This window comes from Paroedura picta, chromosome 2 (assembly GCF_049243985.1).
Source record: "Paroedura picta isolate Pp20150507F chromosome 2, Ppicta_v3.0, whole genome shotgun sequence".
Classification (NCBI taxonomy): domain Eukaryota; kingdom Metazoa; phylum Chordata; class Lepidosauria; order Squamata; family Gekkonidae; genus Paroedura; species Paroedura picta.
The window spans coordinates 46,182,030-46,198,215 of NC_135370.1; the positions used below are offsets into that span (position 1 = coordinate 46,182,030).

The 16,186-nt window shown below is 44.2% G+C and overlaps 1 protein-coding gene across 1 annotated transcript in view; it reads right to left on the bottom strand.

The window, feature by feature from the left end:
• Positions 1-14,674: 14,674 nt before the first annotated feature.
• Positions 14,675-16,186, bottom strand: part of KCNJ3 (potassium inwardly rectifying channel subfamily J member 3) — a 194,037-nt gene continuing 192,525 nt past the window's right edge. The window contains exon 5 of the mRNA XM_077320011.1: positions 14,675-14,813. The gene's annotated coding sequence lies outside the window, so the exon portion shown is untranslated. The remainder of the gene's footprint in view (positions 14,814-16,186) is intronic.

The following is a 16,186-nucleotide window of genomic DNA, read 5'->3' on the forward strand; positions in this document are numbered from 1 at the left end:
CTGACCCCAATAAATCCTTCTGCAAAGGTCAAAATAGGTCTGGAAATGGCCCTCCCTCCTACCTCTGCTTTCTTACTGACAGAAATTGGAATACTGTAGTTGCCTAGCAACAGCCACTGAAGGAATCCATTGCTTAAATCTATGGGTGCCCCCTTATCAATTTGGTGCCCCCTTATCTGATTTTTAAAATCCCCACAATGTTTTTTAAAAATTTTACATTTTTTCTGCAAACCTAGGGCCTTTTCAAGTTTGTAGAAAGATCTTTCTTGCCCATTCACAGCTCTGGTCACCAGACTTAAGTGTCCTCAGATTTGGCTAACTTCATTATCCTTATCTTATAAATAAAAGCCTAAGGGCTAAGTGGGAGGAGAGTGGGCGGACACTGTCCGTGATAAAAACTCAGAGGAGCGAATCAGGAGCCGCGAAGCAGATCCTGATTCGCTCCTCCAAGTGGCACTCCAGGGCCAAGTGGCCAATTGGGAAGTGCGCTTTGCGCGCCTCCCCATTGGCTACTTGGCTCGTCCTCGGAAGACCACGCCGCTGACTCCGCAGCCCTCCCAAGCAGCCATCCTCGCCACTGCCCCCTCCAGATGGTCAGTCCTCTTCGCGTGGAACAGGGCGCGGCAGCCCTGCTCTTCTCCAGTCGCCCACCGACGGACTTCACCCAGGGATGGGGATGCCTGCAGGGGAGGAGGGTCACCCCACGCCGCTGCACCCAGGTTCCCCTCCGCCCAGCCACAGCCCTTGCCCACCCACGGAACTGCTCGCTAACCCCCACCCACGTCCCCAGCCGCCTCTCGATCGTCGCCGACCGCACGCTTCCCACCCCGACCCTGCTCGTCCCTTGGGGGCCCCCAAACCTTCTCCCAGCCCCTACTTGCTGCTTGCTCCTATGCCGCCTGCTCCCAATGCTCGCTGCCACGAATGCAACTAGGCCACAAGGCCGTGAAGGCCACCAGAACTACGCATGCGCAGCATTCCACTATCGCGCCGCCACCTGCCCAGCAACCAAGCCCTTCCTGTGCCGCTGCCCGCTACAGCCATCCGTGCCTCACACCGCGCCCGACTGAGGGTGCCGCCAGCGACGCAGACAGGCCTTCCGACGCGCCCGTGCCTGTGGCCCGCATGGGTTAATCTACGTGGATTAAGGCAGGGGGACATTTCGGTGTCTGTCGCCTAATTCACAAAAGAAGGAAAATGAGGTTGAACACAGAACTGGGGGGAATTGGTTGCCATGTAATCTCCCCCTAAGAAGAGTCTCCAGTCTGATTTTTCCTTCACGTATCTGAAGACATGGCTCTTGAAAGCTCATCTGTAACCACTATGCCACAATTCCCAAAGTTCAGTCCTCTCCCACACTCAACTAACATTCCAAACCACAGGTTCTTGACACTCATCTCTCCACACCCACACCCACACCCTCATTTGTCACCACGTCATTACAACCCCCCCCACACACACACAATTCACATATTCAACCTCATGCCCTTACAGACTGGACAACCCCTCCCACTCCTCTTCCCAATGCCAAGCTCTCTCTATCTTAATCACTCTCTTCCTTTCTACCTCCCTTTCACTTTGCTATTTTTCCCCCTCCCTTTAATTCTTGATGAACCCAAGGGAGTCAAAAAGTGTCTTACAATCACCTTCCCTTCCTCTCCCTACAACAGACACTCCGTAAGGTAGATGGGATTGAGAGACTTCTGAGAGAACTGAGACTGACCCAAGGGCATCCAGCTGGCTCCATGTGTAGGAGGAGTGGGGAATCGAACCCAGTTCTCCAGATTAGAGTCCACTCTTAGCCACTACACCACACTAGCATGTGATATGAAACACCAGTATGCAAGTTAACTAGTTGAATAATGGTTAACCTGCATCATTTAAACATTCCTGAATTAGAGCAAGTGACCATTTCCAAGAATCCTACTATGGACACTGGTGCTTTGAACAGGTCCATCCTATTGCCAAACTTAGTTACCCCTTGCATCACTTTTCCTCATCTTCACATACAACTGGTCTGAGAAGTATTAGGCTTCATCTCCCTCTCTCCACGTGCCATTCCATTAATTAATGCCTCTGCTTATACAGGAGAATGGAGGGCATAGAGTCCAGGGTGTTCCACTAATTATGTCACACTGATATTCAGATGTTTACTATCTAAAGAGAGATTTTTCTTTGGTCAACACTGCTACTGTCCATTGGTGGACATACCCTCAATTTAATTTTTTTAATTACTTCTTAATTTTATGGCCCCTTGCCTACAGCAACCTAAAACCTGGAGCTTGTTTGCCTGCCAGGAAATCCAGCATATGTTGGCACATGCTTAACACATTGTGTCCGGAAGGATTTGCTTAAAATGTCACACACACCCTCCCATTTTGTAACTTTCTGGCCTGAGGGAAAGTCCCATGGAACTCAAACTCACACACACTGTCATGCATCATTGGATTGGTCCCCAAAAATATATTACATGGATGAAGTGTTCAATGATCCCTCACAGCTTGTGATGTTGCTCTTGTCTCTCCAGTTCTTCCCAAGAGCAGTTTATCAGGGAGTCACAGGTCCATTCTCACTCTCTCTCATTCTGCTTCTGCCTTTAAACCAAATAAACAGCATCCCTTGCCCTAGATTCTCTCAGTTCATCATCTACTCCCCACAAAAGCCTGCTGCAGGAAACAGGGCTTTGCCTTCCCTCTTCTGATAAGGGGCTTCCTATGAGAGAGTGAATGGCTCACCTAGGCCTGCATGATGGAAAAGCTGATGAAAATTCACTAAATACATCGTTGTTTTTCTGATCTCTGCACAAGAGAGTGAATTCACTCCGCTCTGCATGGCGAACTTCCTCTTCCGTGCTTTAAGTGTCTTTTACGCATTGTGTCTGAAAGAGGCTTTTCACCGATTAATTTCTCTCAGGCGCTCTATTAGTCATCCAGAGAAACTCCATAGTTATGCAGATTAGGGACTGCATTAGAGAACAAAGCGGAGTTGGCAAAACTACAGAGGTCAGGGCTATGAATTGTTCCATGCAGAGAGCATCGCAACGTAGTTTTTCAACAGACTATATTCAATGCAGAACAACGATTGTAGTATAATAAAGCCGTCTAAACTGGTAGTTTTTTTAAGTGTTTTATTTGGCTCCATGCAAAATACCTCCTAGACCGTTTACGCACTGGGAACTTCACTGCCCCAGCTCCCGTGCAGGAGCACAAATCGGGGGCAGATGAGGTGCACCGGGCCAAATGCTCCCCCCATGTGAGTGCAGGAAGAGGTGGGGCAACCTGCCACGACCAAAACTCCAGCCTGCAGCCCGGCATGAAACCTCCAGTGTGTAAACGGTCACAGTGCCCATCCTGGCCTTGGGGGGGGGGGGGGCTTGCTTAAAAACAGAACCCTGACAAGGCAGGCTGGGAAGTAAATTCTTTCAAGGCAACCTACTCACCTGCATGGTAGCAACACCCAGAATCCCCGTGGGAGACTTCTTGCTTGAAAGCTTTTACAGGGTAAAAAACCTCTCTATGTGGGCAGCTAAAACATTAGGGAGAGGATAAACTTGAACTGTTTAAAATGGGCTTCTCCTCGTCTTGGAGGTTTCTAAAATGACAGGATGCCAGCTCCAGCACACCAGCTCGTCATATGTTATCACCTGTAATGAACTCGAGACCGTTGTGCAAGCAGCTCTCGTACTGCGGTTGTTGAATGTGACAACGAGGGCAACGTTGCCTGTGAATCTGATCCGAGCTCAAACAAGGATGTATTTCTGAGCAGTCAAAAGAAGAGTTTCCTTAGCAACCGGAATTGCAGAATACGTCCCACACACCTACTCAGGTTTAAAGTTCAGATTCATTCTGACGCCGTGGAAGTGATTCTGAGTGCAAGGATAAACCTAAGTATCAAAACACTGTAATTGTTTCTTGAATAAATGTTTGCCTTATTAGTGATGTAACATGGGCAGAAATGTTCAGGCTCTCGATTTTCGGGATGCCGAGTGACCAAAACAGGGTCAGAGTGACCAAAACACTGCAAGGCTGTTCTAAACAGTTCTTGCCAACTGAATCTTTTTTAAACAGGAGCTTCTATCTTAATTGGTTATTTGGCAGCAAGCCCTTTAGATCAAAGGAATATAAATATGCTACAATATGAACCTAAACTCTTGTAAATGGTTACTGTAGTTGGGCTGAAGGTCTTTTCAGATATTATTTCAATGCATGGTGATCAGGCAGGATCGCATATGCCAACTCAGGCCCTCCAAACTAAAGATGTGTGCTTCAAAATAATTGTGTTTTTTTAATTCAAATTTTGGTAAGCATATGCATACAGGTGTTCAAATTTATCCAGGTCCCCAATTTTAGTTTGAAATTCAGATATAAAATTCCAAAATGCTTCGATTCCCTTATTCCCAATGACAGACTGTCCCAGAGGGTTGGAGTGTTGGAAGATCCAGACCCAACAGTATTGAAATGTAAAGGAAGACATGGAGGTGGCTCAGGGCACCTAGAGGAAGAAGAGTGGCTTGAGGAACTAAGAGCATCGCAGACCAACTCAACTCTTCAGTGTCCCCTGACAATTATCGATGTCGTGGCTCGCGGTACTGGAAAGAGCTGGCCATGCACAGCAATCTTCTTACTAGTGGGAGTGAGTGAGAGGTTGACTCAAAGTTTGAGTCCACCTAACATGCAATCCCTAACGGGAAAGAGTGGATGAAAATCTAAATGGGTGGCTCAAACCTGCTGCCAACCTCTTATTCCCCAGGAAGGGTTGGTCATGCACAGAGATCTTCTTGCCAGTGGGACAAGTGAAAGAGGATAGCTCTGGAGTCCTGGAACAAATGGTGCCACAAAGAAGAAGAACCTGACAAGTTACACTGGGGAAAGCCTTGGCCCTGAACAGGAATCACGATACCAGTAGTCCAAGTGATAGGGGCAGCCCTGAACTCCTGGAGGAAAGGGAGGACCTTCCAATTCCCAATGACCACCCAGTCTTAGAGTACACCCATTCAGAACCCGGTTCCCCAATTTCCTGGACTGGGGAATCCTGGAAACATTGTACTTCTGACTTGTCTGGATTCAGCCTCAATTTTCTGATCCTCATCTAGTCCATTACTGCCTCCATGCAGCAGTCTAGCTAGCACCCTGCTGGAGTCAGGGTAAGGCAATTTGGTCATGAGGTAAGGAAGTCTGGCTCTGATGACATTTATCCCTTCCGTCATCAGATATCTGTTGTGAGATCAACCCAATATTATTACCACACACACATGGGGAAATTGCAGGTGTCCATTACTAGCATATTAGTCATGTAGGCCTTCGTCTCAGGCTTGTAAAACTTGACTCTTAGATAGTATGACCCTCCCTTGATGATCACATGTAGGACTCTTTCTTCCTTTTCATTCTTTCTCTCTTCTGTTCTCTCATAACCCCTAAAACCTATTCCTCAACTGTTCTGGGATTATTATGGTGTTTATGGTCTTCCAGTGGTGATTTCTATTATCTTTCACTGAAAACACAAGGACAGAAAGGTTATTTCTTTCAAAATAGAAAAGATTCCCTGCCGTTCTCATAAACTGAAAGGATTCGGTGGTTTATAGCATTCGTCTACTGTACATAAATTACGTAGTGCAAAGAAATGTGTTGCAGAAGCAGAGTTGAGGAAATAACAATTTGGAATACTAATATTTGACTTCTGAAGCTAGGAATGGGTAGGTAGAAGGCTTAGAAAATGTCTTGGTAAGTTCTTTGTTAGTCAATCCCTGATGGTTCGACAAACACATGCTCATTTCTAAATGTCTACATTTTAGCCGTTAACTAAGCTAAAACGTTCACCAGGCTTATATTTATTCTTATTCTTTGCGTGAATGTATTACTACTATCTCTAGTTCTTCCTCTTCCCAGTACAACTCTTAAATAATATTTGTTATAATTCTCCTGTAAACCTTTATTTATGTTTATATGCAGCATAATGCTATGCATATTTGTTTGGAAGAAAGCCACTGAGCATTTTAATCATTACAATGTATCTAAGGAAACCAATAGCATGGTTGTTTCTCCACCCATATTAATTATTGGTGACATCCATATTTAAAGTATTTGAACAACAAATACCTGAACTGCGCACATCCAGAAAACAGGATGGGGAAGGATCCCAGTACTGGGATAATTTCATTAACATCAACCGAGTCAAACTTCTGATTATCTAGATATTTTTTTATATCCCCTAAAGCAGGCTTTCTCATCTTATGCCAATGAGATATGGGAATAAAGTGATATGTGGTTGTCAGTAGGTATCTAGGTATCTAGGTGTTATTTTTGCATTTTTCTATTTTGTTTGTTTGTTTATTTGTTTGTAAGGAGGTCAGCTGTTGATGGTGATTCTGTGGGTCTCAACCATAGGCCCATGGAATACCTCTGTCTTACAAGCTCTGTGGAATTGTTGTAGGTCCTGCAGGGCCCTGATCTCACCTGGGAGATCATTCCACCAGGCTGGCACCTGGACTTGAGAAAGCCTTGTCTTTGGTTGCTTTTAGGGACCTAATAAGGAAAATGGCAGCTGCTCCTTTCTTTCTAAAAAAGATGCATGCAATCCACATCTTTATACCACTTATGTACAAAGATCAGAAAAGTAAAATTCTGGGGTCGTCTTGGCAGTTCATGAGATGGGGGCAAATCATGAGTTTTCCATCGGGGTTGGGTCTGGGTGATCTCTGAAGGTGTAAGAAACCCATATTTGAGGATTTATGGTTATTCTTGGCAACTCTGCTTACTTAAGACAGTTTGGTGATGTGGTTAGGAGTGCAGACTTCTAATCTGGCGAGCCAGGCTCTATTATGCGCTCCCCCACATGCAACCAGCTGGGTGACCTTGGGCTCGTCATGACACTGATAAAGCTGTTCTGACCGGGCAGTGATATCAGGGCTCTCTCAGCCTCACCCACCCCACAGGGTGTCTGTTGTGGGGAGAGGAATGGGAAGGCGACTGTAAGCCGCTTTGAGCCTCCTTCAGGTAGGGAAAAGTGGCATATAAGAACCAACTCTTCTTCTTCTTAAATTTAATTTCAGTTTCAACCTAAATTGCGTATTACAATTGCTTGAGATAGCTCACAGGTTCATAAAAATAATTCAAAGCCAATTAAATCTATCTTGTTACCTGAATACATACCATTTCCACAAGTTATCATGATTTTGGAACTGACAGCAGGACTATGAAATCTGCTAGAACTGATCTTGCTGAGGACTTTATTGAAGTTTCAGAAACTTCAGTACTCACAAAAATGCCCTCCTTTGAACCTCCTAACTAGGAATGTGGGCCATTTGTTTCCTCTACATGCTCATAGAACATACATAAAACTGTACTACTATGTTGATGCAACAATCAGAAATAGGAGAACAGGTTCTTTTAACCAGGTCCAGAAAGAAAAAGGACCCAAAAGACTTTGTTCTCTCTGTTAATTGCAGTGCTGAAATGTATTGCGCCTTATTGATGCTCTCACCATCTTGGAATGGCTCTATAAGCAGTAATAATACTGTGGAGGTAATTTCTTCCATGCAGATAATTTTCTTGAATGATGGTCTTTATTATCTTCCAGAATAAACATAAGGCTGGTATTCAGCCCTGTTTTCTTTGAAACACTTTAATTTTGTTGTTATAACCCCCTTCTGTTAACTGTAACATATATAAAACTAATTTTAAAGTATTTTAAAGATGTTAAAGAACCTCTTGTCTTGCAGCATGAGAGAAAACCTGTTATGCCATCAAGCATTGGGTTTAATACAACTCTTTGTCCCCTGCATAAAAGGTTTTCCTTCTTAGAAGAATTCATATACTGCTGGAGTGTTTCCAGATGGGTTCTAGCAATTCTTCAGGTTTGCAACATTTCATTTGATGGTCTTCTAGAAGCCAAGTCCCCAAGTTCTCTTCCTCTCCCATCCACAGACACGGTGTGTGAGAGCTCTGAGAGAACCTTGACTGGCCCAAGGTTACCCAGTTAGCTACGTGTAGAGGGAGGATTCAAACCCGCTTCTCCAGATCAGAGGCCACCACTCATAACCGCTACACCAAGCTGGCTCAAAGAGTTACAATATTTATTCTTCTGGCAGCTTTTAACTTACCAGTAAAGACAGCTTGAACAACTTCATTATGGGAACACTGCAAAAATCCTGCAGTCTCTACTGGACTCTTTCTGCTTGGCCCGGAAGTCTCCTGTCCCCTTTTCCTTCCAAAACCCAATGGCCCTTTTTGTATATCGCCTGTTGACAGTTAACCTGTCTGAGGATTGTTCTTCTTCACTGCAGAGTCCCATTTCTATTTCTAATTGAATTGGTCAGCTCTGACCAGAGAGAACAGAAAGGAGAACCTTTTCCTGCCCATCATCTGAAAAAGCTTGTGCTGTTTAATATTTGTGCAAGGCCTGAGTGGGAGGGGACTGTCTGGACTTTATCCCCAGACAGAGGGCCAATCAGGACACATGCAATGCATCCCGATTAGCCTGGCCCCACCAGCACCCACCCCCAACAGGCCTGGCCACCATCAGGAGAGGATGTAAGTTGGGCTCCCGGGGGGAAATTCCTCAATGCCCTCCACTCTGGGCTGCAAAGGCCTGGCTATGCCTTTGGGGTAGGGCAAGCAGCTGGGCTGCCTGGCGTGGCCTCCTGAGGCTTTGGGAGGCTGCACCAGGCCTTGGCCTTTACAAGGGGAGGGTGGGTGGGGGGTGCCTGGTATGGCCTCCTGAGGCTTTGGGAGACCATACCAGGCCTCAGCTTTTGCAGGGGGAGGGCAGGCGCTTGGGGTGGGTGGGGAGAGGAGACTGCCTGCCACCTCCCCTGCCCCCTAAAGCCCTGTTGTAGCCTTTGAGGGACTCTTGGGGGTAGAGGGAAGGGAGAGGGGCCTCCCCTTTGTCCCGGGAAGCCTAGTTGACGTCGGGAAGCTTAGTTGACGCTGGCCCTTCTTGGGCCCAATGGGAGCCCTTCCCCACATTGGCAAGCTTTTTCTCTTTTTCATATCACAGCTCTCTCATTCTGTTTCTGTCTTTCTTCCCCTCTCTCTATATCTGTCCATCTCCTTTCCTAATCTTTCTCTTTCCAAAGTTCTTCCAATCACTTTTTTTCTCTCTCTTTTCATATCAAAAATCTCTCCTTCTGTCTCTGTCTCCCCCCCCCCGCCCTTTCTTTCAATATCTGTCTCCTTTCCTGGAAGCTCCACCTTCCCCCCATGCTAGCGCCTGTTGTATTTACAGCTACAGTGTGCTTTAATTCTAGTTCAAAATAATTTGTGCTTAAAAAACACAATAGTTTTATCTGAATTAAGAATGACCAGATCAACATCAGATAACTGTGACATTTCTGTGAAAGAGTTGGTACCATTTTAGGCAGGATTTTCCCTCCACCCTTGTAACACAGCTTCTAGCCCTTTTTTAGTGCTGATGTGTTTCTGGTTTCCAGTTTAGAATGCTTGTTGCTCATGCGTTCAGAAGGCTCTTGGAGCAAGCTGATAAATTCCTGTTCCATTTATTTTCTTAATTCCTAGCAGGGCGCATTGCAAAGCTATAATTGCTGCTAATGTAATGACACAGCAATGGTTCCCCCATGCAGGTTCGCCACTGCGATCTCTCCCAAGCAAAGGCTTGTAGCGCTCTCATTAGTGACTCTCGGTGTATGATACTTGAGAAATAATCTACTGCACTTCTAGTGATGATAATGAGTACTTTGCTGAAAGAAAAGAAGTTGGAGAGCTAGATGTGTTCTCCTTTGTTCTTTTGGGTCTCCATAGAGACCAAAAGGATTCCACAAATGAAACAGTCTCGCAACCTCATTTCTTTGTATTGATTTATTTATTTTTAAAATTTCGATGACACCCTTCCCCCAAGGGCTCACAGATTTATGTGTATAGCTACTCGACCATTTATGTGTCAGGATCCAGCTTATTCTCCTGGCTTGATGGAGTATTAAAAGTAGTTTCACCAGGACTAGCTAGAGTGGACAGCCGGGAAATATTCAAGCAGCCTGACCAGCAAAACCATACCAGCTTGTGCTGGGTTCTACCCATGGCCAACCAGATTGGCTTGACCAGATTCCTCTAGGCTTCGCTACTGAGCTACTAGAGGTTCTACCGTCTTAGCTCCAGTATTTTTTGAAATCCAAATTAACCAAGAGCTTGCCTCAAAGCTGCGTTATCTTGTGTTAGTCCATTGTTCTACAGTCCAGTTGCAGATCTCCTGGATCTTTCCTCAGCCCTACCACTTATGGGTCTTTTACCTGGAAATGCCAGAGATTTAACTTGACCTGCTATCTGCAGGATGTGGGTTCTTCCACTAAGCATCCCTTACCCCCATGGCATAGGAGTAAAGGAGCACTTCCCCCTCATGCTGTTTTCTGCAATGCACTCCTTGGGAAGGGGGCATATAATTGACCTCTATGTTGCTCTATTGTGGACAAAAAACAATTCCCAGAGACTGTCTGAGAATGAGAAAACTCTTCAAAGAGTTAAACCAGCCTTTTCCCCCATCCCCTGGCCATCATCTGAAATGGAGCCCAATGTGGCTGTTATTTAACAATAATAAACTCACAGGAGAGCGTGTTCATATTCTTGCCTTTCCCCCTCTTTACAGCAGAAATGTTACAGAGAAATACGAAAAAGTAGAATGATCAGAAATTGCCAGCCACCTAGCTGAATGCACGTATCAGCTACAGCAGACACTCTGGGTCATAATTTGACAAGATTTAAACTAAAAGGGATGTGGTACAAAGTAGGTTCTTCCCCACTCTGCACACCAGGAACAAATATGCAGCCTAGTAAGCACTAGAAATGATGCCGCAGGCAACACTGTTCGTGTTTGTGCAGATGTTCATGATCAATATTCTGTATTTGGTCACTTGTCACTCAACAAATGGTGGTGAAATTTGTGCTTAGTGCAGTGCTAGCCATGGATTTCTCGTGACAGGATAAATGAAGTGCCTGTGTCAATAGGGGATATAACCTTCAGAACAGGATGAGGTTTGCACATCTCTGCAGAGAAGTACGTTATGTGTTGGGGGGCAAGTGTAACTGATAAGTCAAGAAAAAATGCAAACAGAATAATCCACACTTGGGGCTCTGTTTGAAACTGGATCTCCATTTGAACTAGAAACGGTTATTTAAGAGCGGAAGGTAAATCTATTTTCAGAAGGTTTTTAAGCAATGAGGATGTTGTTTGAGGGCTAGGCTTAGATATTTGATTTTGTAGAGTTAGTAAGCTTTAAACTAAGAGGTAATAGTCTCCAGGGCCAACCGGGGCAGGAGTGTGTGTGTGTCAGGAGGGCCATCTGGGATAGGCCTCAAGCCCAAATGTAGACACTCATTCAAATCCACATGGCTTCTTCTTTAAAATCCCTTATTTTGTTTTCCTTGTGTCATCCTTTTAATTTTTATTATATTATGGGTGTCAGCTTGACCTGGCTAGCCTGGATGAGCCACATTTGATCAGGCCTTGGAATCCAAGCAGGCTCGTATATGGTTGGGAGATAAACTGGACGCTTCACATGGAGTCAAATATTCTGCCGTCCTTTTGTTTGGCCTTGCTAGATACTGTTCATCATTAACATGGCCATGAGGGCCGGGGGATCTCTGTAGGTGAAGGCAATGACTCCCATGTTTGTGGTAGGGGCACCTGCTTAAAAATTCCTTGGAAGGCCTTGTTGTCTCCTCCAGCTCCTGGACTGCATTAAACAGTGGGGCAGTTCTTGAGCATACCAAATGAGAAGGAACTTGTGATTAAAGGCGACCCCTTTCTTACGAAGATTGATTCTATAAATCAAGGGTAGTCAAACTGTGGCCCTCCAGATGTCCATGGACTACAATTCCTATGAGCCCCTGCCAGCAAATGCTCATGGGAATTGTAGTCCATGGACATCTGGAGGGCCACAGTTTGACTACACCTGCTATAAATGATGTTGAGATTTGGCTTGCCATTGGAGAGTGTTTGGTGAGGACAATGTTATTCTGGACAGCTTGTAAAAAAAAAACACCACCACCACCACCCTGTTACTATGTAAAGTCCTGCCTCTGAGCAGCCCAATCTTGGTTCTCATTTAAAATGTTTCTTTAAAAAATGTGTATAAGGATGGCTTTGGCTGCAGCCTTCAGGTCACGCAGCACAGTCCCTTGAAGTAGGCCTCAGAACAAGTGGTGGATAATTCATTTCCACTGCTTGGTGATTGCCATTCCATCTCTTTTCATTTGCCTAACCTTAACGGATTAACCTTCATTGTACTAGGAGTTCATTGGTAGGCTGTGGTCAGCAGCAATGTCACCTGACCGACACATGCTGCTGACAGAACCTCATAGGAATCGTAGTGCATGGGTTTTCAGGAGACAGAACACAGTAACATTTATGCAAGTATTAAACAGTGTCCCTGGAACCGGCTTGCAGGAAAGAATCGTAGCAAAGCAAGTTTACAATACTGCAAGGAAACAGTGCAGAAAATGCCATGAAGGGTGAATGCCACGCATAATCAAAAATACTCTGATGGCTTTTCCATGATGAAACCACTGCCACATAGAGAATCAAAAACGTGAACGTCTTTTTTTGCAGATTTTTGGTGAGTTTTCTCGTTGTGCATAACCAACCCTTGTTTCCTAAATGTATGCTGCACTATTCAATCTAGGAAGGCTGGGAGAATTTGTATCCCAAAACAGAATGCCAACTGGACAGATAGAATGCCAGGACAGACCATCCAGTGAGTCAAGGGCTTGTTCAGGCAGTCCAAGGGCATTGGCTGAAAAAGCAGGTTAGAAGCAGCTGCAAAGTTACATCTGCAACTGAGGCCTCCTAGCCCCAAGTTTATATAGGTTGTCAGCTGCCTGTTCTTGGCACACAAGAACACACAGTAGGTTTTGTTCAAAAGCAGGGAAGGTTACTGAAGGGAGCCCTTTGAAAGAACCCTGATGTGTACAAGAACTTTTAATACCTAGTGGATATGCAAGGGACCTTCACTTGAATATAGATGTTGGCTTACCACCCTGATGATTAAAAGATGATCTAAAAACATATTGTATGTATCTACATAAATACACATATTTATGCATTTTGTTTTAAAACAATTCTGAGGAAGACCTGCATGGGTTAAAACACGTTAGCTCTTTGGCTATTAGGATATGTGTGACCTATAGAAAAAGTGTCACTCTGCTGTTTTTATTGTTTTTAATATTTTACATATGTGAGCTCCACAAATAAAATTCAAATGAAATATGTTCATATCATATAAAGTTGTAGCTTTTGCTACAGGGACCTCTGCTCATGACAGAGTTGTATTTTTTTTTGTTTGACCTATTGGGAAGCATTTTACTGAATATGGCATTGTCCTATCAGTAATACCATGTGCAGGATATATCGCAATGTGCCCTCCCTGAGTGATTTGAATGGTAACAGTTTGCATTCTTCCGTCAAGAAGTTTTGCCTGAGTACAGCATGCTGGATTAGATTATGACCTTCAGGTGTTCCTGCCTGCCTGCTTGCTTCCTTATGTCAGAGGGAGAGGGAGATGGGGGGTGATGGAGGGAAGGTCCAATTTATTGTGGTAAATGGCATTTCAACTGCCTTCAACCATAAGCCCAGTGGAAGAGCTCTGCTTGCAGGGTTTGTGTAACATAGATAGTTCCGGGGAGCTCATTCCACCAGGCAGGAGCCAGGGCTGAGTAAGTCCTGGCTTTGGTTGAGGCCAGGTGTATTTTTTTAGGGCCAAGGATCTTTAGCTGCTTGGTGTTGCTAGAATGGAGTGCTCTCTGGGGAACATTGAAAAAGCAAGATATGAAGGCTACAGAGACCTTATAGTCCGAGGCTTGAATTTCAGGATTTATAACGATACTAGGGGCCATGTCCATTGCAATCAGGAATACAGTGGGTGCTAGATTTGGGGGGGGGGGTAGAAGAACTCTGTGGATTGTCTCTCCCTCCCCCCAAGTCCTGGAAAGGCTGCAGAATGAAGGCTCCTGGGAAGGGAACTCACCAGCAGGGGGAGCTCTCATGCAGCAGGGATCTGCAGCCTCCAAGCCTCAGAGGGAAATGGAAGGAGGAGGGGGTGGTCAGGGGTGGGGGATGGAAGGTGATTGGCTGGCTGCTGGACAGACAGGCATGCTGGTTGGAGGAGGAGGCACTCAGGGGCAGGACAGCCACCCTAAGTGGGTGTTAAGCACTGAGTGGCACTTAAGCCATGAGACAGAACTTTTGGCTAGGAAATTCTGTGCTGGTAACACAAAATGTGTTGGTAACAAACTATTATTATTTCTACAACTATTTTCTCTGATTTTTTCATGGAATACCAGAAAGTGTTATAGTTTGTCACTGACAGTGTGACATAAGGCAATATGACATGAGTGGTTGGTGGGAGGGAACCAACCCCACAAAGATGTGAGAAATGTGTTTGAAGGTCCATTTCGCTGAATTGTTTTTAATAGCATCTTGGTGGGTGATCTCTCCAGGCATTCTAGAGAAAATTAGAGACATTAAGTGCCTGTGGGAGGCAATAGGAACCAGAGGGGTTGCCAACAGAAAAAGAAGGTTTTTTTCTTTCTTTTTGAAGGGTTATGAGCAAGGAAAACAAACCTTCTTTGCCTATTAAAGACAAGGAAATGGCAATAAGAAAGGATTTAGCCTCAAATGAATAGTACAGTGAGATACACATACACATTGTTTCATGTTCCATTACATTTTATGGGTGGGATGGATCAATTATGGGAGGGATCCTAGGTAAGGCGAGCAGAGCTGTACTAGACAAAGGGAAAGTTTTCTGCCTCCTCCTTCTGCTGCAGACTGCTATTCCCCTCCCATTGTGTCTTCAGGGGTCAGAGGACCTGCAATAGTGGGAGAGGGGAGATGATCAACAGTGGAAAGAGGGAAATCTCACAAAATCATCTCCTTCAACAATCAAACATGCATTGCACAACCAGAAAATGATAGGACTCAAAATCTTTATCGTTACAAGGTATGTAATTTCTTGTTACGTTGCTCAAATTTATGAAGATCATTTGATGAAGAAAACTTCACAGATAAGGTGCTTTTAACTGAATTAAAATAAAATGGGTGTATCAGTGCTGGTATCATCATAGTATGACTTCATATTATAATTTATAATATATATTATAACATCTAAATAAATAAATAATACAACACAGGCTTCTCATCTGACAGAATAAGGCAGTTTAAAGATCTTACATTTCGCCATCTATTAGGTAGAAGAAAACAGAGATAGGAAGGGAAAGTATGTACTAAACAGGGTCATGGTAGATCCCTAGAGATGTATTTATTTATTTGTGTTAATTATGGTCTACCTTTCACACTGCGATTCAAGGCAGATTATGCAGTGGAAGTCAGTACAGAAGAACAGGAGAAAGGTGTGGGGGACAGTTTGTTAGTGTCTCTTGTTCAGGAATGGAATTGAGGGAAATCAAGTTTCTGATGGGACCAGAAATTGTGCTGTAACCAATTCCATGAGGGCCTGCTGTTTATTTATTTATATCCTGCTTTTCTCCTCAGTGAGGTTCCAACATCATTCTCCTATCCTTCAATTTCTTCTCATAGCCACGGGACTGCTATGCAGCATAGGCTGAGAGTACCATTAAAAAGAGCAAAATGGAGACTTGTTGGCTCTGCTTATTACTGTGTGGTAACAATTCTCAGGGACCACACAAGACTGAGAACTCTGAATGACACTGGACAAGTTCTCTAAACTCATCATCGATGGGCAAGAAATCATAATGATGAAAATCCAGAGTCCTCAGATGCCCAATATGCTAAAAATTTTATATACCAGTTATTAAGACAGTAAATCTGTGAGTAATATCTGGTGTTCTAGAAGATTTATCAGAAAGCTGAACTGGATTGATAAAAATAATGGTAGGAAAATATTGCCATTGTGCTCGGCTCCTCATTGCCAATTTTAATAGACCAAAAATCAGTGATTACTGAAATCATTACTGGTTGGCAGCCAAAAAGTATTCTTATGCTAGTGCTCCTAAATGCAATTCTTTTTCTTTATTCCAGTATGGCTGTGGTTGTCCTTCTATAATTATGTAGTACTCTTTGTATACTTCTTGTCCTCTTTAGATTTGAGAGTGTCATTCTATGAGATAATTTTTTTTTAATTGCTGATTTCAAGTACAGATTGCCCTGTGTCCATGTCAGTAAGTTTGCTTACATTAATAACAAGGAGTGCATGTGGAAATTT